We start from the raw sequence: 24459 nt of genomic DNA, 5'->3' as shown, positions 1-24459 counted from the left end.
AATCTTTCATAGAAAATCTTTCATATTCAGTCACCATGGCCATTACTTCTACCTCTTTAATAACTTCCAAATAAATTCACTTCTACTCACTGATATTGCAGTTTTCTAGGCCATTATTATCTCTTCTCTCTTTGGGATCCAATTTCCACATCACTTTCTCTGGGGAACTTTCCCTTACACTGGGTGTGTTCAAATGGTTCCCTAGAGCACACATTTCTTGTCACACCCAATTACAATTTTTGTCAATTTGTCCCATTGCCTCTGTTACACAAAAGAACTGCTGAAGCTTGTACCTTGTTAGCCTTAATCATTGCTGTATCCCCATCAATTGGTAATATAGATGCTTAATAAATATTATTGAATGAATAAATAAAATAAAATAATTAGTTAATGGATTATTTCAACAGCCTTCTAACCGGTTTATCTCCATACTTGACACCCCTTCCATCCCTTATCTGTAGCTAGAGTGCTTGTTGTAAAATACAACCTAAAAACCATGGTGTTATTTTAGGCTTTTTGGTTGAAGATTACAGAAAATGAACTTAAGCTCACTGAAAAAATTTAAAAGGGGACTCAACTTCAAGGATTGTAGCAATAGTGTCAGTTCTCTGCCCACATGTCCTTGGACCAGTATCCATTGTCCACCAAGTGGGTCCTGGTGTACCCCTACTCTCCACAGCCAGAACGGGAATCAGTGTTCAAGAGCTTCTCTCAGATGTAGGCACAGAAAACTGGAATTCTCTTAACATTGGGGTCTTCCCAGGGGCAGTTCTTAACTAATGGCTGACAGGGGCGGGGGTAGAAATACCTGGGGTTCCCTGCACACCTGACTGTGAAAACTCCAAGGGTGTGAACAACACTGCCTCAAGGATTGCCCTGAGGTGTTGAGCCAGAGTCCCCTCCATTAGGTTTGTCTTCACACTGCACCCTCCATTGCTCCCTGATCCCATTTACTCCACTTCCTTATTTTTCTGGGAATGCTTCTAAAATAAATACTTTTTTCATGAATCTACGTCTTAAAGTCTGCATCTAGGAATCCAAACTAAAATAAGAATGCATGGTGTCTACAGGACCCAAGGCTAGGAAAGCGTTCAGGTCTTGGTAGGAGCTGAGACTAGAAATACGAAAGAAGACAAGAATAATTTCAGGAAAGGGGTCTCCCTTTGTCTCCAGCCTCTGCTTTTCTCTGGATAGTTGTTCCATATTTAACTCTCTGCTTCCAAATCTTCTAGACAGAATACATAATTCCATGGCTCTCAAGTAAAGATTCCCGTCTCTACTTTTGGGTGGTCCTCAGATCTGACTCAAAAGACACAGCATCTGATTGGGCTAATCTATCTGAAGTTTAACCACCAATCCACAGCCAAAGAGAGAAGGTCCTACAGTACACACACACCAGGTGGATTAAGCAGAGAGTTTCCAGAGCAAGAAAGCATAATTGTTGGCTGACTAGGGTACATATAAAAGTGTAAGGTAACGCAATGATTCCCCACTTAAAATCCTTAAGCAGTCCCTAATAATTTTTAGAATAAATTCCAAAAACCCTCCCAAGACATGTAGGGTCTTTATTATGTAGCTTCATTCTTGCCTCTACCTGCCTCAAAACCCATATGAACTGTTTATAACGTATGTGCTCTCTCTCATCTCTGATGCTTAGAATTTGCTCTTCCATCTTACTGAAGCATTGTGAATCTTCCATGCACACATCTTTCATCTGACCAACTCCCATTAGTACTTCCAAATTAACTCAAGCATCATACTCTCTGCAAAACCTCCACTAATACCCCGAGTCTGTGTTAGGGACCCCTCTACTGTGAGTCTCGATATTACCCCACACTGTAAGTTTTTGTCTACTCAGCTGCCTCACAGATAGAATAGAAAATCCTAAAGGGCAAACAAGCACTATTTCTTATTATATTTTATTGCCTCAATACTCAACAAAGTGCTTTATATCATATAGATATACAGTAGAATTTTTTTTTTTTTATGAAGGAAAAAAGGAAGGGAAGAAAGAAAGAAACTTGAAATAACCACTGGGCAGACCAGAAGTTGACATGATCAGATTTGCATTTTTAAAAGATTACTCTGACAGCATTGTAGAGAATAAATTGGCAAAAGGAATGTATTTTTAAAAACTTTGTTTAACGTTGGAGGGCTTAGCTGCTGGAACAGATAATTACATACTCCTCCCTATCTTAATCCAGTTTTCTGATAAGACCCACCTGGCATGTGTCTGAGGGGTGACATAACAGAAATCCACCCCTTCTGTATCTTCTAAAACTATACTCCAAGATACCATCTACCAGATAATACAATGCCCCTTGTAGAGCATTCATGTGATAAATTTCTCTCAAAATCTAAGGTAAGGAAAGTCCTAGTCCTACACGATAGGTGTACACCTATACCCACAGTCTGATACTGTATAATACACAATCTGGAACTTTTCTAGAGCTGTTTCTAGAGTATTGACTTTATCCCAATTAGCATGTAACTCCCCTAGCATCAGGAACCATGGCTTTTAATTCTCTTGTATCCATAGTAACGCCTAACAGAATGCTAAAGTACACACAGTCCATTACATATAATTGTAAATTGAAAAACATATAATCAGCTAATATGCAAGCAAATCTAGAACTATGAAATAAATCAACTTGGCTATTTGAACCGAGATGAAAAACAATAGTCATGCTAGAAAAGAAGGATTAATTCAAATTCTTCATGCTACTAATCCTGGTCTCTGGAGACTAAACTCATCTTTTGGCAGCACATATAAGCTGAAAAACTTGTAACGAACAGATCCATATATCTTGTTAATTAATTACAGATGCATAAGCTCTTACTGGTCCAGCCACCTCTTGTTTGATTTTCCGGCAGACCCCTGCAGTACAGAAAAATGATGCTTTACCTAAAAATGTGTTTCTTTGAGGTAATTACTGTGGTTCTCATTTTACAAACAAGAATTAGGCCTAGAGTTACCAAGTGTCCTCCTCAAAATCCCACAGGTGGTTAAATAGGGGGGGCAGGGAATTGATACCAGGTTTCTCTGGCTCCAAAACCCAAATTCTTCCCACTGTAGCTTCCTGTCTTTCTAAAATGGTATTTAAAACAAGGAGTGGATATTCAGGGAAACCTGACCCATGCTGTTGCTATAATTCATTGGGCACAAAGACTTCACTAAAGAAATAAGAGCTACATGAAGCCCAAAGAGAAGAAAGCAATTCCTTGGTCGCTATAGGTTTTTGAAGAGTTTAATGTATTCACATGAAAGCTTTTGTAATATTTTGTAACACTCCAACATCTCTGAGAAGAACATAGGAGCAGACATTTTTCTCATCCGAGCCTGTACCTCCTTTCCAGGAGCCAAGTTTGGCAGAGAAGTCCACAAACCAGGTAAAGGGGGACCCTAAGCAAGAGAAGGTCCAAAGCATCAGGTTCAAGACAACAGACAGAAGACAACTATCAGATTGAAGCTGAGGGTCCTCTGGATCTCAGTTTCCTTATTTATAAAATTGGGATGATAAGAGATTTAGTGATTAAAGGGAAGACTACATGTAAAACACTTAAAATAAAGCCCTGATCAATAATTCTTAGCTATTATGTCGACCACAGAACAGGCAAGATTGACGAAATGGGATCCAGAAGTTGAAGCTGGAAAGATTCCCAGAAACAAGATTTGTATATAGACAAGAGCCCGAAGCAACAAAAGGCAGTTCGGGTGATGCGGGGGGCGGGGGGGGGGGTTGGGAAGAAGGAAAGAAAAGAGTGTATTATTTCACAAAGTCAGCACAAAGATGAGAACAGTCTTCCCTCCCTGCCCTTCTGACTTCTCCTCTCCCCATGCATCTCAGAGTGATTCTCAACCATGGTAAAATTTAAGAATACTGACCTAGTCTGTCCTCACTGCTAGAAACTACCTAGTAGGAAAGGAAAGATCAATCATCCCAGGCTTACCTATGAGAAAACTGTAGCCCAAAGAGGTAACTAGACCAAAAATCATACAATAAATGGCAGAACCTAAATGTGGGTGTAGAAATCTGGATTCAAATGCCAGGCTCTTAACCATTCTGCTGTCTCCACTGTCTGTCGTTTAGTAACTGACTTCATTAGAAATTCTAACCTGAAAAGGTTAAAAGACTTCTTCATAGAAAAGTTTTAAAACTTTGCATTTTATTACTATAAATATTTAGATTCGCTTTGTCTAAAAAATAATGGCATCTACAAAGTGATGACAAAGAGAGGCCCTTTGATACCTGCTTTAAGAAAGAAATAATTATGGTTTGTAAAATCAGTGAGTTGAGGTTTGTGGGCAAGTAAATTTCCAAAGGGGTTACAAAGATTTTACTAAGGTTAGATATTGCTCTGGCAGTTTTGCTTGCCTCACATTTTTGAAGTGAACTTAAAGCTGTCTTTCCTTGGAATTATTGCCCCAAGGTCCTCCAGGAGCTGGCTAAACCTATAGCCATGAGGTGAATTAGAATTAGTCCACAGCAAAGAGGCCGATATGGATAGAGAGGTGTGAGTGAGGGTAGAGAGCTGTAGGAGATGAGGTCAGAGATATAACAGGAGTCAGATTGTATAGGTATGGGATCTTACAGTCTATTGTAAAATTCTCAATTTTTACTCTGATGGAGTGTTAAGAGGTGTTCCATGAAAAAAAGATCCTGTGATCAGAAAACTGTGGATTAAGTGAAGTTAAATCAGTTTCTTTACTCTAGAATTTTTCATAGCTGTTACATTGCTAATGAGTCCTGTCTTTGTTCAAGAAGTTGGAAAACTGTGTGTCTGTGTTTTTGAGTGGATAGTGAAACTGTTGACCATAGTTAAGAATATAGAAGGCACATTAGGTGTGACCAGATGGGAAAGAACAAATTGAGTTAACACGTAAAATTTGAAGTGCCTATGGGAATATCCAGGTAGAACTACCCCAAAGAGAGTTGAGTTCAGATCTCAGGTAAAACTTCAGAAATAAATATATAAATTTGAGAATTAAATCTAAATATGTATGAAGTCTATGGTTATGCTGCTCCTGTGAAGAAAAGAGTGAGGGATCACCCACTCCATCTACAGAAGGAGGATCAGGGTCTGAACTTCCTATTTGAGTTATTTCCTATTTGAGTTGCATTATGTAGATTTCTTGAAGAATTGCTCAGCTCTCTAGATCACTCAGTCATGCAGCTTGGTTCCAACATTTATTTCTCAACCTATTTTCTTTTATATTATGCAGTAACTTCATATTTGGACTTATTGAAGTTCACCAACAAATGCAAGAAAGGGGAATAGGAATGGAAGGAGGGAGGGAAGGAAAGAAGGAAGGGAGGGAGGGAGGAAGGAGAAGAAAGAAAGAAAGGAAGGAAGGAAGGAAGGAAGGAAGAAAGAAAGAAAGAAGAAAAAGAAAGAAAGAAAGAAGGAAAGAAAGAAGAAAAGAAGGAAGGAAGGAAGGAAGAAAAGGAGAAAAGAAAAGGAAGAATCTATTCACTTAATTTTCTTCTTTGAGGATCACTGTGCTTCTGTTTTATGTCATCATTGTTTTTTTCCAGACCAACTAATGTGACAAAAGCAATATATCCAAGAGATGACTCACCTTTCCAAAATATTGAGAGATAAATTTAACTCACATCTCAAGAATCACCTTCCTTTTTCCTTGCCTTTTTTTTTTTAATCTGGAAACAAAAAACTGGATATTTTGGTAACTGAGTAACTTGGATCTTTGCTTAGTTTAATGGCAAATTTGAGTTAATGTACTAAACTAGCAAAATGAATCATAGTGAACATTCCCTATCCAGGCTTATTAAATTTCTACTATGCAGTCACTCGAAGTCTCTTTCATGGAAATGTGTCCACCTTCCAAAGGCCACATGCTATGCTCTTAACAGTACTTTAATTTTAATGAGGAGTGATTTATCCATTGAACTTGATTGTCAAATTAAACCATATCTAATTCTAGGGCACTGATTGTAAATGTGAATACTTGAACTTGATTCAGAACTATCAAGCATGCTTAGAACTTCAGTCAGTTAATCCTGCTGGAATCTTAGTCTCTAAAGACCAAAGTCACGGAAGTATGTTTTGGCTTTAACATGCAGACATTTTTCCATTGCCGTAGTCCTTTTGTTTTAAAATCATTTCCTTGAGAACGAAGCAGGTTTCCTTTTAAGCTAGCAAGCTGATTTTTAGAAAGCACTAGTTTTATTTTCCTGGTTATAGAAAAATTTGTGTTTTCCTAGTTATAGAAAAATGTTTATGCTACAAAACCTAAGTGAATTAGTTATTCACTGGGATCTTTATTAAAAAGAAAATAATAACAAGTTAATATTCATTAAGTGCTTACTTATGTGCCCAACACTCTGTCACAAAAATCCATGAGTTAAATACTTCTTAAATCTCCATTTTTATTCCCAACACAAGTGAGAAAATTAAAACACAACAAGATGAATTAAGTTGTCAGTGGTCACAAATAGTAGAACCAAGATTTGAACCAAGGCAGTTAGAATCCAGCATGTGTGCTCTTAATCCCTACATTATACTACCTCTCAAACAAAAGGAAATAAAAAACAAAAAGGAAGAGAAGTCAATCCATATAGAATGAGCTAAACAGAATATGCTTATAGTAATAGGCCAAGGAACAAGGGAAATAAAGTCAGAATATGTAAGAGGTGAGGTCCATAGTTGGGCGACTTTTTGAAGTGTATCTGACAAAACTGTAAGATATTTAAGGTGTACAATGTAATGATTTGATAAATGTATATACTGTGAAAAGACTCATTAATTTAATTAACATATTCATCGCCTCACATATTTATATTTCTGTGTGTGAGAGAATATTTAAATTCTACTCTCTTAGCAAATTTCAATTATACAATACAGTGATATCAATTATTGTCTAATAAGTCACCTAAAATTAGAGCATGGAACACTGGCTTTCTCACTGTTGAAATTTAAGTTGATTCAGAATAACCTATGATATTCTTTCAGGTTAAAGTGTTTTTGGTTTTTTCTTTTGGTATCAGTCAAAATTGTAAATAACAAAAGTTCAAAGAAAGTCAAATGAACACTAGGATAGCATTGTATCTGTTACCAGGAATGTGCTTTGTAACAGAAGTGACAAAAAAGCCTGGTTCACCAGGAAGAGTCCTGCTTACCCTCCTGTTGTCCCAGCTCATTTTCAATTATTCCTCCTTTCATTTTAATGCATCCCTGTTAGATGATAAATTTTATGGTCACCTAGATATAACCATGCTCTCACCTCCTCCAAAAAAGCTAAAATAAATGCTATAAAATGCAATTTTCATTTTTCTAAGTTTCTCATCATTGCAAACTGATGATTCCCATGAAATGGTCTGTATTCAGGGTAGTCAAAAAATTCTCATATCTAAAGCACTATTGTTCGATAAGTAAGTATAACTCTTTTAAGAATTATATTTTAGTTTTCCAAAAAGCCTATACCATAAGCACTGTGGAATTAAACTAAAGTCTCCAATATCTTCTGGCTCAAGTTGAAAAGAATTCCTGTTCTCAAGGATAGTAGCAGTAAGAGCAAGAAGACAGCTTGACATATTGAAACTCTTAATGTTAATGAAATGAGGTTGAATCAACAGTCATTTTAGGTTCTTTGTAAAACAAAACTATTTCAAAAAATAATCAGCTTTCAACATGCACTCATGTGATCATATTTTCATCCCAATATTTTTTCTTTACAGAGTTTGATAAACACACAACAGATGATTTAACTTGGTATTTTTCTTGTGATCTATTTTCTAATTTATTAGATGACCTGCATTACTCTCTGATTTGTTTTATTTACATTATTTTAACTCCAAGTTGGGGCCATGAGAATACCTCAGAGAATGCTCTAAAGATAGTGCATTTGTTTCTTATTGCTGTATAACAAGTTACCACAAACTTAAAACATTATCTGACAGATTGGGGTCAGAAGTCCAGGCACAGCTTAACTGTGTTTTCTGTTCAGTCTTACAAAACTACAGTCAAGGTGTGGGCCAGACTGTGTTCCTTTCTGGAACGTGAGGGTCCTCTGCCAAACTCATGTGGTTGTTGGCAGAATTCAGTTCCTAGTGGTTGTAGGATTGAGGTTACCGTTTTTTTGCTGTCAATCATAGGCCACCCTTGGCTCTTTGGGGCAAATCACATTTCCTTGCCATGTGGCCTCTCACAGGTCTTCTTGTGACAGGAACTTACTTCTTCAAAGCCACTGAGGAAGAGTCTCACAAAATAGTAGAGTCCATCTTTTAAGGGCTTTCATCTGATATATATCAGGCCCACCCAGGATAATCTCCATTGTGATTAACACAAAATCTACTGTACCTGTATCTGAAAAACCCCTTCACATTTGCCATACATATAATCTAATCAAGGGAATCATGTCCCATCACCTTTGCCATATGCTGTTGGCTAGAAGCAAGTAAGTCACCAATTCTGGTTGCGATTAAGGGGAGGAATTTATACAAGGACGTGATTCATTGAAGGTGTGTTCATCACAGTTAGTGACAGTATCTTTCATTGTCTTTGAAGCTCCCTAAAGTACTTGACAAACAAAAGATGATTAATAAATATTTGTGGATTTGAAAACTTAAAAAGAGAAGTGGCCATTTGGATGGTTCCAAAAGGCATCCTCAAATAGAAGAGTGTTGATCTGGAGAAGTGGTATGGCATCAAGAGGTGGGTGTAGGTCTGAAAAGCTCACCAAATTTCAGGACTAATTTAGAGATTCAATGAAGATCTGTCTTTCCATCAGAAAAAAAAAATCTTCCAAATAATCTTCCATATAAAATCTTCCCTGTTCTCTACCTGTTTTGAAGAAAAATGCATCACCCAGGTGGTAAAACTTTCTGAGCACAGGGGTGGGGAAGAAAGTAGATATAGAATTGGAATTTTGTGTCTAGTGTAGATATTCATAGTGACCAGCTGAAAGAGCACTACTTAATTAGTTTAAGCCAGTCATCAGAAGACCTGAAGTGCCTCATTTATCACAGATGAACATTTCAGTGAAGTACTCTTCTTAAGACATTTGTTTTTCTCTAGCCAGCAGTTATATTATGAAAATAAACTAATGTTTTGGGTTGTCTAGAGAGATACTAGAAAGATTTATTTGTGTAGCCATATCATTTCATAATATTTTTGTAATTTAGATTATTAATTCTACTTAGTAACATGTAAAAATAATAAATGCATTAACAAAGATCTTCAAACATAAAACAGATGTTCAAAGGACCATGGAAGGAATAAATTATGGGCAAGGAAAGAAGCAACCATGCAATCATACTTTCACCTGCCCATGTGCTTCACATGTGTAGCTCACCGGCAAAACATTTGCTCAAGAGCTTTCGGTCATAAACCAAAACCATGTCAGTCTGTTTTCACTGATGTTACCAAAAAACTCTTGATCTGCCAACATAGTTGCAATGTCATAAACTCAACTGAGGCAAACTGCTTGTTACTCAGCAGGAAATAGAATTATGTTTCATCTGGGCCTTTATTTGTTCCCTCTGTGATGAGCATTTTGCAAAATAAACACTTGCAACTGAGTATTCTACATCTATGGAATCTCTCAACAATATAAAGAAAATAAATCCCCTTTCAAGATAGTGGATAATTTTCCTTGTGGATACAATTAACAATAGACCATAGATAATATATGAATATTAGATTGCTTTCTGTGTCTTTGAAATTTTCTAAAAATGTCTAAAACATCTCAAGGTGTTGCATCAAATTAACTGCTACAGGACTATTTGTGAAAGCTACTACTATTTAAGGGGAAACCTTACCATATCCGAGTTTATGTTAAGTCTTACCAAATCCCTGGAAAAGAAAATCCAGAGAAATGATGATCAAGGCTATAACTGTAGCTAATCTCAAGAAACCTTGGGCCAGAACATAACGTCACAATGGCTAAGGAGTTATGAAAAAAATAGAAATAAAGACACTGATTTTACAAGTTAAAAGAAGAGAAAATGGGTCATATTTACTATTAGTTGAATCCCTGTCACATTGAATTTAAATAAATATTTATTGAGTAATTTATTTCCCATCATACTTAATGGGTGAATTTTGAAAGCAAGACTTCAAAACCTAGCCTATAACTTCCCTCTCATGTAAATTTTTAAAAAGTTTTATTGGAGTATAGTTGTAAATTGATACAACCACTATGGAAAACAGTATGAAGGTTCCTTAAAAAACTAAAAATAGAACTACCATATGACCTAGCAATCCCACTACTGGGTATATACCCTGTGAAAACCATAATTCAAAAAGAGACATGTACCACAATGTTCACTGCAGCACTATTTACAATAGCCAGGACATGGAACCAACCTAAATGTCCATCAACAAATGAATGGATAAAGAAGATGTGGTACCTATCTACAATGGAATATTAGTCAGCCATAAAAAGAAACGAAATTGAGTTATTTGTAGTGAGGTGGATGGACCTAGAGTCTGTCATACTCTAGTGAAGTAAGTCAGAAAGAGAAAAACAAATACTGTATGCTAACACATATACATGGAATCTAAAAAAGAAAAAAAAAATGGTACTGATGAACCTAGTTGCAATGCAGGAATAAAGAGATAGACATAGCGAATGGACTTGAGGACATGGGGTAGGAGGGCGAAGTGAGAGTAGCATCGACATTTATACACTACCGAATGTAGAATGGATGGCTGGTGGGAAGCAGCTGCATAGCACAGGGAGATCAGCTCGGTGCTTTGTGAAGACCTAGAGGGGTGGGATAGGGAGGGTGGGAGGGAGGCTCAAGAGGGAGGTGATATGGGGACATATTGATGCATATGACTGTTTCGCTTTGTTGTGCAACAGAAACTAACACAGTATTGTGAAGTAATTATACTCCAATAACAATCTAGTTTTAAAAATTATCTATTTTATATACAGTAGTGTGTATATGTGAATCTGAATCTCCCAATTTCTGCTCCCCCCATATCCCCTGGTAACCATGTTTGTTTTCTACATCTGCGACTCTATTTCTGTTTTATAAATAAGTTCATTTGTACCCTTTTTTTTTTTTTAGATTCCACATACAAGCAATACCATATGATATTTGTCTTTCTGTGTCTCTCACCCTTTCCTCTAGCAACCCATATTCGTATCTTTGAGGCAATTGGTATACCAGTTATTGTGTATACTTTCGCAAATATTTTAGGAATGTGCAAGCAAATATATATTTATTTCTGGTTTAACCTCATAAATATTTGAATGTTACATTCTTGAATCTACTTCTGATAATAAGCAGGGTTTCTTTTAACTGCTCATCTGCTCTGGCCAAGCTTCTAGGTGTTTGGCATTAAAGCTCTTAATTAGCACCATGTTCCTCCATATCTCTTTATATATCCGGGAGAAAAAGAAATGAGAAAAGAAAAAAACAAAACAAAGCAAAAATCTTGCAAACATTTTTCTTGTAATATATTGGTAATTTTCATTTTTAAAAATCTGAACATTTTACTTGACCCCAAATTTAACGAGTCTAAGATATGTGCTAAAAAAGCTAATGTATTCCTATTGCCTTAATAATAGTATATATCTAGATAAAATTAGGTTAGAATTGGAATTTTGTGTCTAGTTCTAGGCACCATCATTTAAAGGAATATTGGCCAAGTCATACAACCAGAAGAGGTTTATCTGAATAAGGATCTTCTGGGAAAATTATTTATATGAAGATTGCTTTTGGAGTAGATGAGCTGGGAGAAAACATGCAAATGGGTTCCAAAAATTTGAAGACTCTCATGCTGAAGAATTACTGTGTGGATTCTGAGTTGCTTCAGAAGGGCTGGCTGACAGGGAGTAGTCTATCTCAGGAAGTGACTGTCCTCAGAAGCTGAAATTGCTAACCACAATTACATAAAATTTCCCCCAGAAACAAACAAGAAATACCCAACTTTTCCTCGGACAGGAAAGAAGAGGGCAGAAAGAGAGGGGAGATTATAACAGCATGGGTCTTCAGAAAACTCTGCATTCAGGTAATGTGGATGGGAAAAGGTTCAAAAGAAGGCTGGGACCAGAGCTTGTCAACCTAATAGGTTACCCTATCCCTTCCCCTATCCCTTCCCCGACACCACCACCACGCCCCTTTCTCAAGATCTGACTTAAGCTTTCATCTTTTTCCCTGCTGTGTTTGAGAACATGACCGACTTTTCATTGCCTATTGTTTTCCTAATTGGAAACTCAATTATTAGTGAGAGTGTTGATGGGTGCCAATGTGAGGTTTGATTACCTAAATTCCCCACTACAATTTGCTTTTAGAAGGAATCCAGGTTGATATTTCATGGCATCTAGACTTCCCAATGCTGCAAAATGATTTTGACTTCATTATGGCATAGCAATGGATCTATCTATCATACAAGCAAAAATAAAGGTGATAATAGTCTTTAATGTGCTAGGAAAATGTTTATGGCACTTTGAAACTTGGAAAGGCTGCATTTAAAAGTATTCAAGCACAAGAGGAAATGAAGGCCTGTGCTAGGATTATGTGAAGGCGGGTTTTATCTCAGAGGGAAAGCCTTTATGAGAAAAGTCTGCTCACCACAGCTGGGTCTCCTTGGAAGGCAGGGAGAGATGGGAAGAGTGGAAAGTCAACAATCATACCATGAGGTTAGGGATCTCTAGGGTTGAATTAGGAGGTAAAACGGGAAGCGTTTATGTACAAAAGGAAGTTTTGTAAATGGTTTTGACATTGATCATGGGATTTCAATAAGTTCAATTTTACTGGATCATAAATTGTGCACAAGTAGAAAGAAATTCATAAACGAGGCAGCTCTGTGGTCAATGACTGTACTAATACCTTAAATGTTAAATCTGTGAATTATGTTTTATAGGTAAAATCTTCAGCTTTAGAAGGTTGTTATTTTTGTTCCTTATAGGTTTCAACAATATACAGCTCCAACGGTCAGAATATAGCTTTCTTAAAAGAGATTGCATATTCTTTTTCAAATTTCTGGAATCACTTCATTATTTAAGAGATCTTATTTTAAATTATTGGATAATATGTAACTCAGTCAATCTTGTTAGAAAATTACATTAAATCGAGTGCAAATTGAAGGCACAGTATAACTTAAAATAAGAAAATAATATAAGACATTAGCATCTGCTTAGGGTTCTGCCACATGAGTCAGAACAGCACAGTTGAGTACATGCACCTCAGTGGTTTTTCAGCTAGTAAACCAGATGTTTGGCCTACATGACATAAAACATCCAATCTGTCTAAATACAATTATTTGCCTTACTAAAATGATTACTTTCTTCAAGACAGCTGCACTCCAATCATTTAGTTAATTTTTGTGTCACTTACAACATCTATATAGATAAAAATAAGTTTTTCTACATAGAAATTTATTGGGAGATTTTGAATTATTTGACTATTTTAGTGCATACATGAACTCTGCATTTTACTTTATTCTGTCGATCTAATCTCTATTTCCTTCATTATATACAACAGAGAGGATGTTTACTAAGCACTAAAGAGATGTGGTATGCTAATTACCATAAAATGTACTTCTCACATGAAATATCAGGTAAAAATGAACATCTCTAATTCTCTTTTCATCAGGTCATTTCCTCTGGCTTTGATGACTTCTATCAAACACTTAAGCAGTTTGTTTCACGTTCATCAACAGTTAGCCACTGTCTAAAATTCCTGACAAAAATGTATCAGTAGCCTTATTAAATAATTATTAATAAAATGTCAGTAGGCTTAATCTTCACTGAAACTGAGTTTTGCTCTTTGTCATCATTCCCAATCTAATTTGACTTTTGCTTTAATGAGTTCCCTTCCTCTCGGGCACAAACCAGCATTCATTTCCTTTCTGCAGGATTCTCTATCAATGTTACTCTTAGCTAAAATATAACCAGAGCAGCCAGTTTGTACTTCATCAGTGAAAGAAGTTGTTTATTCATTTTATAAAAATGATTTATGGATGAGAACTTTAAGTACACAGAGAGCAAGGTGAAAAGAAGAGAATAACGGTTCTGACCATGAATGCAGGTGTTGTTTAAAACTCCAGTGCTTTGTACATAAAGGAAACTTTTGCATGTTGTAAGAGATTTCATGTGTTTTGCTAAGTGGGTTTAGATGATGCCTTGAAGAATACTGTTCCTTGGGTCCAAATTCCTGATAAATATCTACGCTCATTTGGAGGATAAAGCAAAAAAAGGAGGTTCTTCATTTTATAGCACAAATGGTGCTTAAAGCGTCTGTAGCTGTCAGCTTGAAATTAAAACAAGAAATCTGTTTGCATGTGACAAGCTTAAATCAACTCCAAATGATGTCCAAATTGGACAGAGTTCGGATTTTGTCACCATAGTCCCGACATTTCAGTTTAGATTAAGAACAGACTCATTTTCTACTGTGTCTCTGGAAAGGATAGCTCCCCTTCCAGCCGCTCAGAAAGGAGGCCTCACTCACGTTAATTACTGTCACACAATACTACAACACACAGCTACCTTAAGCACAGAAAGATATTTTCCTAATTCTTAAAAAGATAAGTAATATGCATATTTGTTTTCTTAAATCCATATTAATATGTATCAATTAAACATAATATAATGTGTTAAACTTTTCACCTTTATCGTTTGTATTGTACTGAATAGGACTTAGAAAATAACTGGAAAACTTTTATCTAGATGAATGTTTTCTTTTATGTATAAAAATATTACTCCTATTACTTAATTACTATTATAGTTTGTCTTAAATTATCACAGTGTATCTGTCAACAAATTTTATTGTAGATTAATACTGCTTTGGATTTTAAAAAAGAGAGAGAGAGAGAAAGAACAGTCATTTGATCACTGCCCAAGGACAAAAGTCTAGATTTAACATATTATAACTTTTTTAATGTTTATTTTATATGGGGGTAGAGTTGATTAACTGTAAAATTATTGTAAAAGATGATCAATACCTGAAGGAAAAGAAAAACTCTTTTTATTTAAAAGAGAAAGACATAAACGGTATAAACCTGAGGCAATAATCTGAAAATGGTCTCAAAGTCTTGGAACTCTTTGTTTAGGAATATTAGGACCACAAGACATTCACCAGCCCACCCATCCTTGAGTGGAGGCAGCAGGTCCATTGTGACCTGACTGCCATGTGTTTCCTCTTCTACTTAATCATATTTAGAGAAGACAAGTAAGTTATCATTTGAGACACCCTGGAGTAGTGGAAAGTATAGGTTTTATATGTGTCCTTGTGTCAATTATTCACTTCAAGGAGCTAAAAGAATTTGAAATATCATGTAAAATTCTAGCAAATACTAAGGACTCAAAAAATGCCTACTTAACCTCCTGCAGATCACCCCTGCCCTTTATTCATTCATTCACTCATTTCTTAATAATTAGATAACATGCAATTCAGAAGAACGACAACGTATTGGTGGATGTGATGCTGTAATAAAAAATAGACCCTAACATTTCAGTCACTTAACAATACAGACTTGTACTTTTTGCTTAAGCTACAGTCCTGTTCATTCAGATAGCTGAGGCAACTCCTGTATACCATCTTTCAGGACCCCTGACTGTCATCTTCAAATGTAGCTATGAAGATCACCTGGACAGCTGTCATCCCAGTTCACTGGGAAGGGAAAAGAGAACAGAGAAGCACATGGGAGCTTTTGATAGGCCAGCTCTGGAATCCAGATTCCGTTCACTAGAACTCAGTCATATGGCCACAGCTGATGCAAGGGAGGCTAGGGAAGAGAGTCAGCTGTGTGTCCAAAGGAAGAGAAATCAAGTTTGGGTGTATAGTGGTCTCTGCTACATCAAGTTTAGAGGGGAAAATTTTTAAAAACAACTATAAATCTTTTTGAACTTAAGTTCCAAACCTTGGGTTATTTCTTAATAAGAAGACACATTTTTGCTGCAATGATACTAATAATTATTATCAATAAGACTGGTAAGCATAAATGTGCAGACTAAATGTGTGTGAGGCATGTGCTCAAGAGACTGTAAGAGACGGTGAAGACAAGAGTTAGAAATGCAAACTCCATCAGACATCTGGATTCTGCAATTTCTCAGTCTGTGACCTTGAGTGAATTACCCAACCTCTCCTAGTCTGAGTTTTCTTCATGTTTAAGAAAAGAATAATAATGTAACCTCCTCCATTAGGATGCAGTGAGGATTAAATGTCACACACAAAGTAATTAGAACATGTCTTAGCAACACAGTAAGTGTTCAACAAGCTCATGCTGTTATTATAATAAATACGACAGTTTTGCTCATTGAGTCTCTTTTAATTCCTTGCTAGAAGCATTTTCACTTCGTTTAAGCCCAGGGAATTGTAAATGAAATGTAAAGAGATTTCGATTCCAATTCCATTAGTCAGTGGGGTCAGTGATTTGTTCAAGTCCCTCTTCATTTATGAGGTGGATTGAGAACCCCTACGATGAGTGGAGACCATTAGAAGCATAGCACATTCAACCCGGCCACTTGCATAACATGGTTCCTGACTCTGCTCCACCCCCATCCCCACTGGGAAGGAAATGTTAGACTGAAAGCAGAGCTGAAGAAGGAAACTGTATGGCTAAGAAGAGATTTTATGGCCGAATGGAAGTGGCCGGATGTGGTCATGGGATGAGGGAGCCAGGGATGGAAGTGTAAAAGTGACAAGCATGCTGACGATGGGTGAAAGTCTGTGATCACTGACAGGATGTAGAACAGGTCCAAGAACCAAAGCTCCTAAACAGCAGGCACAGGGATTGACGTTTCCCAGCACTACTGGAGCCACTTACATTAGCAGCCAGTTACATCTGTTTCAATCATTGGTAATCATATAAACCCAGTCTGGACTCTCTAACCCTCTACCCCACTATATTTTTTGTTGTTGTTCTTTTTTTTTTTTTTAATTTGTCCACGCAGCACGGCTTGTGGGATCTTAGTTCCCTGACCAGGGATTAAACCCAGGCCATTGGCAGTGAAAGCGCGGAGTCCTAACCACTGGACTGCCAGGGATTTCCCTGTTGTTGCCCTCTTTAACAGCTCTATTGAGATATATTTCACCTACCATTAAATTCATCTTTAAATGTTTACAATTCAGGGTTTTAATATATTCACAGAATTGTGCAACCACGATTCCAGAAAGGTTCATCACTCAAAAAGAAACTCCGGGCTTCCCTGGTGGCGCAGTGGTTGAGAGTCCGCCTGCCAATGCAGGGGACACGGGTTCGTGCCCGGGTCCGGGAATATCCCGCATGCAACGGAGCGGCTAGGCCCGTGAGCCATGGCCACTGAGCCTGCGCGTCCAGAGCCTGTGCTCCGCAACGGGAGAGGCCACAACAGTGAGAGGCCTGCGTATCGCTAAAAAAAAAAAAAAGAAACCCCACACTTGTTAGCAGGTATTCCCCATTCTACCCTCCCCCTAGCCCCCAGCAACCTTTGACCTACTGTCTGTCTCTATGGATTTGCCTATTCTGGGCTTTCATATAAATGGAATCATATATGTGGGCTTTTGTGACTGGCTCTTTTGCTTAGCATTATGTTTTCAAGGTTCATTTATGTTGTAGCATGTATAAGCAATTCATTCCTTTTTATGGCTGAATAATATTCTATCAAATGGATACATCACATTTTATTTATCTGATCATCAGTTGGTGGATATTTGGGTTGTTTCCCCTAACTGGCTATTATGAATAATGTTGCTATAACATTCATGTACAAGTTTTTCTGTGGACATAAGTTTTTGTTTCTCGTGTACATACCTAGGATTGGGATTGCCTGGTCATATGTTAACTTTATGATTAATTTTTGAGGCATTTCCAAACTGTCTTCCAAAGCATCATTTACATTCCCACCAGCAATGTATGAGAATTCCAATTTTTCCACAGTTTTGTCAACACTTGTTATTGTCCTATTTTGTTATAGCCATCCTAGTAGATGGGACATGGTCTCTTATTGTGGTTTTGATTTGCATTTCCCTAATGACAATGATTTTGAGTATCTCTTCATGTGCTAACTGGCCATTAGTATGTCTTCTTTTCAGAAGTGTCTATACAACTCCTTTACCCATTTTTCAATTTGGCTATTTTTCCTTTTACTGTTAAGTTGTAAGTTCTTTATATATAATCTACATACAAATCCTTTACCAGATGTATGATTTGCAAACGTTTCCTCCTATTCTGTAGGTGTTCTTTTCACTTTCTTGTTGGTGTCTTTTGAAATATAAGTGTTTAAATTTGATGATCTCCAATTTATCAATTTTTTGTTTTACTGCTTATGCTTTCATTTCATATCTAAGAAATCATTGCTTAATCTTGGATCAAGAAGATTTTACTCCTATGTTTTCCTGTAAGAGTATAATAGTTTTAACACTTACATTTAGGTCTCTGATCCATTTTGAGTTAGCTTCTGTATATGGCATGAGATAGGTATCCAACTATTCTTTTTCATGTGGATGTCCAGTTTTTCCTGCACCATTTGTTGAAAAGAATGTTCTTTCCATATTCAATAGTCTTGGCACTCTTGTCAAAAATAAATTGACCAGAACTATAAAGGTTTCTTTCTGGACTCTACCCCTTGATCTTGCTTCAGTTGCAAACCCAGAAGATTGCAAAGAGAGAAAATGAATCCAGACCATGGAAATTCTCCATGTGAGTAGCATAACTGATCAGTTTTGCCTTGGCTACCTCCCAGTCTCTGGAGAATTTGGTGGGTTTTCCATTGACAGGCATCTGCTAATGGAAATGAACACCTGAATGTCACCAATGGCCCCCTATAGGTCAAATTAAATTGTCGTGCTTTCAGGACAATTCCCTAACTTTTAACATTACTATCCACCTCTCCTTGAAACTTGGCTTCATTCTTCCCCTACCCATCTGGTTGTTTTTCAGTTTACTTCACAGACTTATTTTTTACTCTACTCATCTACCCATTAAAAATTGATATAGGGATCCATCTTCAGCCCTCCTTTTTAACTTAAAGGCTTCCAGTTGCCATTCAATATCCATTCATATCCTTTTTACTAATAACAGAACCTCAATTTTAGCTGGACATGTTGCTTCAAAGCTTAGTTACATTCCCTAACTTACCTTGCAGTTATGTGACTAAATTCTGGACAGCAATATGTAAGCAAAAGTGTTTTGTGAGTCTGGGAAATTCCTTAAAAAGTTAGGGTGTGCATCCTTAATTTGTTCTTCCTTTTATTGGTAACCCTGAATGCTGTTGGGATGGCTGGAGCCCCAGCTGCCATCTTGGACTGTAAGGATAAAGGCCACACCTTACAAATGGCAGAGTAGAGAACATGAAGGGAATTGGATGTTGATGACATTATGGAACTGTCATAACAATTCTAGACATACCCCCAGGTAATCTGTCCTAGTCCTTCCTCTGGACTTCTGTTTTGTTAAGAGAAGCCATAAAAAGCTTTTAAAACTTTTTAAGTCACAATAATTTGGGGATTTTAAAAGTCTTTTAAAAACAACAACAACATGCTGTATATTACATCCCCAGAACTTATTTATCTTATAACTGGAAATTTGTACTTTTTGATCCCCTTCATCCATTTCACCCACCCCCTACCCCCATCTTTGGCAACCACCAATCTGTTCTCGTATCTATGAGTTTAGTTTTCTATTTTTGTTTTGTTTTGTTTTTAGACTCCACATATAAGAGATATTATACAGTATTTAACTTTCTCTAGCATATTTCACTTAACATAATGCCTTCAAGTTCCATCCATGCTATAATAAATGGCAGGATTTCCTTCTTTCTATGGCTGAATAATATTCCATTGTGTGTGTGTGTGTGTGTGTGTGTGTGTGTGTATATATATATATACACAATACCACATCTTTTTTATCCAGTCATCTGCTGATGGACACTTAGGTTGTTTCCATATCTTGACTATTGTAAATTATGCTGCAATGAACATGAGGATGCAGATATCTTTTCAAGATAGTGATTTTGTTTCCTTCAGATAAATACCCATAAGTGGAATTGCTAGACCATATGTAGTTCTGGGTTTTGGGGTTTGTTTTTGGAGTTTCATGAAATTTATTATTTTTTCTTTCAGTGTTATTGAAATGTAATTGACATACAGCACTGTATAGGTTTAAGGTGTACAGCATAATGATTTGACTTACATACATCTTGAAATGATTATCACAATAAGTTTAGTGAACATCCATCATCTCATATAGATACAAAATTAAGGAAATAGAAAAAAATTTTTCCTTGTCATGAGAAATCTTAGGATATACTTTTAACAACTTTCATATATAACCTACAGCAGTGGTAATTATAATTTTTTTATGAATTTATTATTTATTTATTTTTGGCTGCGTTGGTTCTTTGTTGCTGTGCACAGGCTTTCTCTAGTTGCAGTGAGCAGGAGCTACTCTTCGTTGCAGTGTGTGGGCTTCTCATTGCGGTGGCTTCTCTTGTTGCGGAGCACAGGCTCTAGGCATGTGGGCTTCAGTAGTTGTGGCACGTGGACTCAGTAGTTGTGGCTCGCGGGCTCTAGAGCACAGGCTCAGTAGTTGTGGCGAATGGGCTTAGTGGCTCCGCAGCATGTGGGATCTTCCCGGACCAGGGCTCGAACCCGTGTCCCCTGCATTGGCAGGAGGATTCTTAACCACTTCACCACCAGGGAAGTCCCCAGCAGTGGTAATTATATTTATCATGTTGTACATGACATCCCTAGTACTTATTTATCTTATAACCGGAAGCTTGTAACTTTTGACTGCCTGCATCCAATTTCCCCTCCCCCACCCCCTCCTCGCCTCTGGTAACCACAAATCTGATCTCTTTTTCTATGGGTATGTTTTTTTGTTTGTTTTTGAAGTATAATTGACCTATAGCACTATTTTAGTTCCTGTTATACAACATAGTGATTTGATATTTCTATACATTTCAAAGTGACCACCATGATAAGTCTAGTTACAGTATGTTACCATATGAAGATATTACATAGTCATTGACTATATTCCCTACGCTGTACATTTCACACCCTGACTCATTTATTTTGCAACTGGAAGTTCCTACCTCTAAATCTCCCTCACCTATTTCTTTCCTCCCCCTACCCGCTTCCCTCTGGCAATCACCTGTTTCTTCTCTGTATCTATAACCCTGTTTTTGTTTTGTTATGTTTGTTCATTTGTTTTGTTTTTTGGATTCCATATATAAGTGAAACCATACACTATTTGTCTTTCTCTGTCTGACTTATTTCACTTAGCATAATACCCTCTATCTATATCCATCCATGTTGTCACAAATGGCAAAATTTCATTCTTTGTTATGGCTGAGTAATAATCTATTGTGTGCATGTGTGTGTGTGTGTGTGTGTGTGTGTGTGTGTATCTCACATCTTCTTTATCCATTCATCTATTAATGGGCACTTAGGTTGCTTCTGTATCTTGGTTATTGTAAATAATGCTGCAATGAACATAGGGGTGCATATATCTTTTCTAGTTAGTGTTTTCATTTTCTTCAGATAAATACCCAGGAGCTGAATTACTGGATTATTTGGTAGTTCTAATTTTTTGAGGAATCTCCATACCGTTTTCCATAACAGTTGCATCAATTTACATTCCCACTGACAATGCAGGAGGGTTGCCTTTTCTCCGCATCCTTGACAACACTTGTTGTCTTTTTGATAATACCCATTCTGATAGGTGTGAGGTGAGATCCCATTATGGTTTTGAATTGCATTTCCCAGATGATTAGTGAATGATGTTGAGCACCTTCTCATATACCTGTTGGCTACCTGTATGTCTTTTTTGGAGAAATGTTGATTCAGATACTGTGCCCATTTTTACATCAGATTGTTTTGTTGTTGTTGAGAAGCATGAGTTCTTTATATACATATATAGTTTGCAAATATTTTCTCCATTAGTTAGGTTGCCTTTTCATTTTGTTGATTGTTTCCTTTGCTGTAAGGAGCTTTTTAGTTTGATGTAGCCCAGCTTGCTTATTTTTTTTCTTTTGTTGCCTTTGCTTTTGACGTCAAATCCAAAAAAATTATTTCCAAGAGCAATGTCAGGAGTTAAACCCCTGTGTTTTATTCTAGGAGTTTTATAGTTTCAGGTCTTAGATTCTAGTATTTATCCATTTTGAGTTTTTTGTTTATGGTATAAGATAGTAGTCCAGTTTCATTCTTTTGCATGTGGCTGTCCAGTTTTCCCAACACTATTTATTGAAGAAACTATCCTTTCTCCATTATATATTCTTGGCTCCTGTGTTGTAAATTAATTGGCCATATACATGTGGGTTTATTTTTGGGCTCTCTCTTCTGTTCCATTGATCTGTCTGCTTTTATGCCAATACCATACTGTTTTGATTGCTATGGTTTTGAATATAGTTTGAAATTGGGAAGTATGATGCTTCCAACTTTGTTCTTCTTTCCCAAGGTTACTTTGGCTCTTAGGCATCTTTTGTGGTTCCAGTACAAATTTTAGGATCATTTGTTCTAGTTCTGTGAAAAATGTCATTGGAATTTTGATAGGGATTGCACTGAATCTATACATTCCTTTGCATAGTATTGACATTTTAAGAGTATTGATTCTTCTAATTCATGAGCACAGAATATATTTCCATTTATTTGTGTCTTTAATTTATTTCATCAGTTCCTTATAGTTTTCAGTGTATAGATCTTTTACCTTCTTGTTTAAATTTATTCCTAGGTATTTTTTTTGATGCAACCGTAAATGGAATTGTTTGCTTAATTTCTCTTTCTGATAGTTCCCTATTAGTGTATAGTAATGCAACTTATTTTTGTGTATTGATTTTGTTTCCTGTAAACTTACTACATTTATTTTTTCTAACAGTTATTTGGTAGACTCTTTAGGGTTTTCTATATATAATATGTCATCTGCAAATAGAGATTTTTTACTTCTTCCATTCCAATTTGGTTGCCTTTTATTTCTTTTTCTTGCCCAGCTGATCTGGCTAGGGCTTCCAATATTATGTTGAATAAAATCAGTAAGAGTCGGCATCCTTGTCTTGTTCCTGACCTTAAAGGAAAAGTTTTAAGTGTTTCACTGTTGAGTATGATGTTAGTTGTGGGCTTCTCATATATGGCCTTTATTATGCTGAGGTATATTCCCTCTAAACCCCCTCTGTTGAGAGCTCTTTATCATAAGTGGACGTTGATTTTTGTCAAATGCTTTTTCTGAATCTATTGAGATGCTCATATGGTTTTTATTCTTCATCTTGTTTATACAGTGCATCATAGTGATTGATTTGTGGATGTTGAACCATCCTTGAATCCCTGGAATGAATCCCACTTGATCATGGTGTATGATGCTTTTAATATATTGTTCAATTCAGTTTGCTAATATTTTGTTGAGAATTTTTGCATCTATGTTTATCAGGGATATTGACCTATATATATATTTTTCTATAGTGTCCTTGTCTGGCTTTGGTAATACTGGCCTGGTAAAATGAGTTTGGAAGTGTTCCTTCCTCTTCTATTTTTTGGAAGAGTTTGAGAAGGACTGGCATTAATTATTCTTTAAAAGTTTGGTAGAAATCACCAGTGAAGCCATCTGGTCATGGACTTCTGTCTGTTGGGAGGTTTTTGATTACTGATCCAATCTCTTCATTAGTAGTTGGTCTGTTTAGATTTTCTATTTCTTCATGATTCAGTCTCAGTAGGTTGTATGTTTCCAGGAATGTATTTATTTTCTCTAGGTTGTCCAATTTGTTGGTGTATTTTTTGAATTCTATGTAGTGGACCTAAATTTAATCAATAAACCTTCTAAAGGTTATACATTCATCAATCACTGAACAAATGTTTGGTGAGTATCTACTACCCTTCACATACTGTGCCAGGTGTTATGGTGATATAGTATCTGTCCTCATGAAGTCCTCAGCTCAACTGGGCAGACATAATACATATAATCATGTAATACTCCAAATATTAATTCCTATAATAAGATTATTATAGAAGATGTGCAATGTGTCAGGCCAATATGGGGGGTAAAACAATTAATTCTCTCAAAAGTCTTAAGAAGTTTCATAGAGAAAGCAATGTTTGTTGAGACGTGACAGAGTTTGTGAATAAGAGGAAAATCATCCTTAAAGATGTGGGATTCACAAACGTGAAGATGTAAAAGTTTGTGATTAGTTTAAAAAATGAGTTATTAGGTGTGGCTAGAGAGTAGGCTGGTGTGTTTGTATGTGGGTGCACGTGTGTGTGTGTGTGTGTGTGTGTGTGTGTGTGAGACAGAGAGAGCGAGAGAGAGAGAGAGCAAAAGTGAGAGAGAGAGAGAGAGAGAGAGAGAGAGAGAGGGCAAAGCCTGGGAATCAGAAAGGAGGATGATGTTGCAGGGAAATAGAAGTTTGGGGTCTTGTCAAACTGAGAATTTTTTTTTTTTTATGAATCAGAGATAGAAAACACGTTCCAATCTTTATGTCAACTTTAGTTCAGCTGCTTAAACTACTATGTTGAGAAGAATCCTGAATCTACACCTGAGGTCATCAGGAAAAGTGACATGAAGTATTAGAAATACGCACAT

The sequence above is a fragment of the Leucopleurus acutus genome (assembly GCF_964270905.1).
Source record: "Leucopleurus acutus genome assembly, chromosome: 15".
Taxonomy (NCBI): domain Eukaryota; kingdom Metazoa; phylum Chordata; class Mammalia; order Artiodactyla; family Delphinidae; genus Leucopleurus; species Leucopleurus acutus.
Note: the sequence above shows the minus strand (reverse complement) of the source record.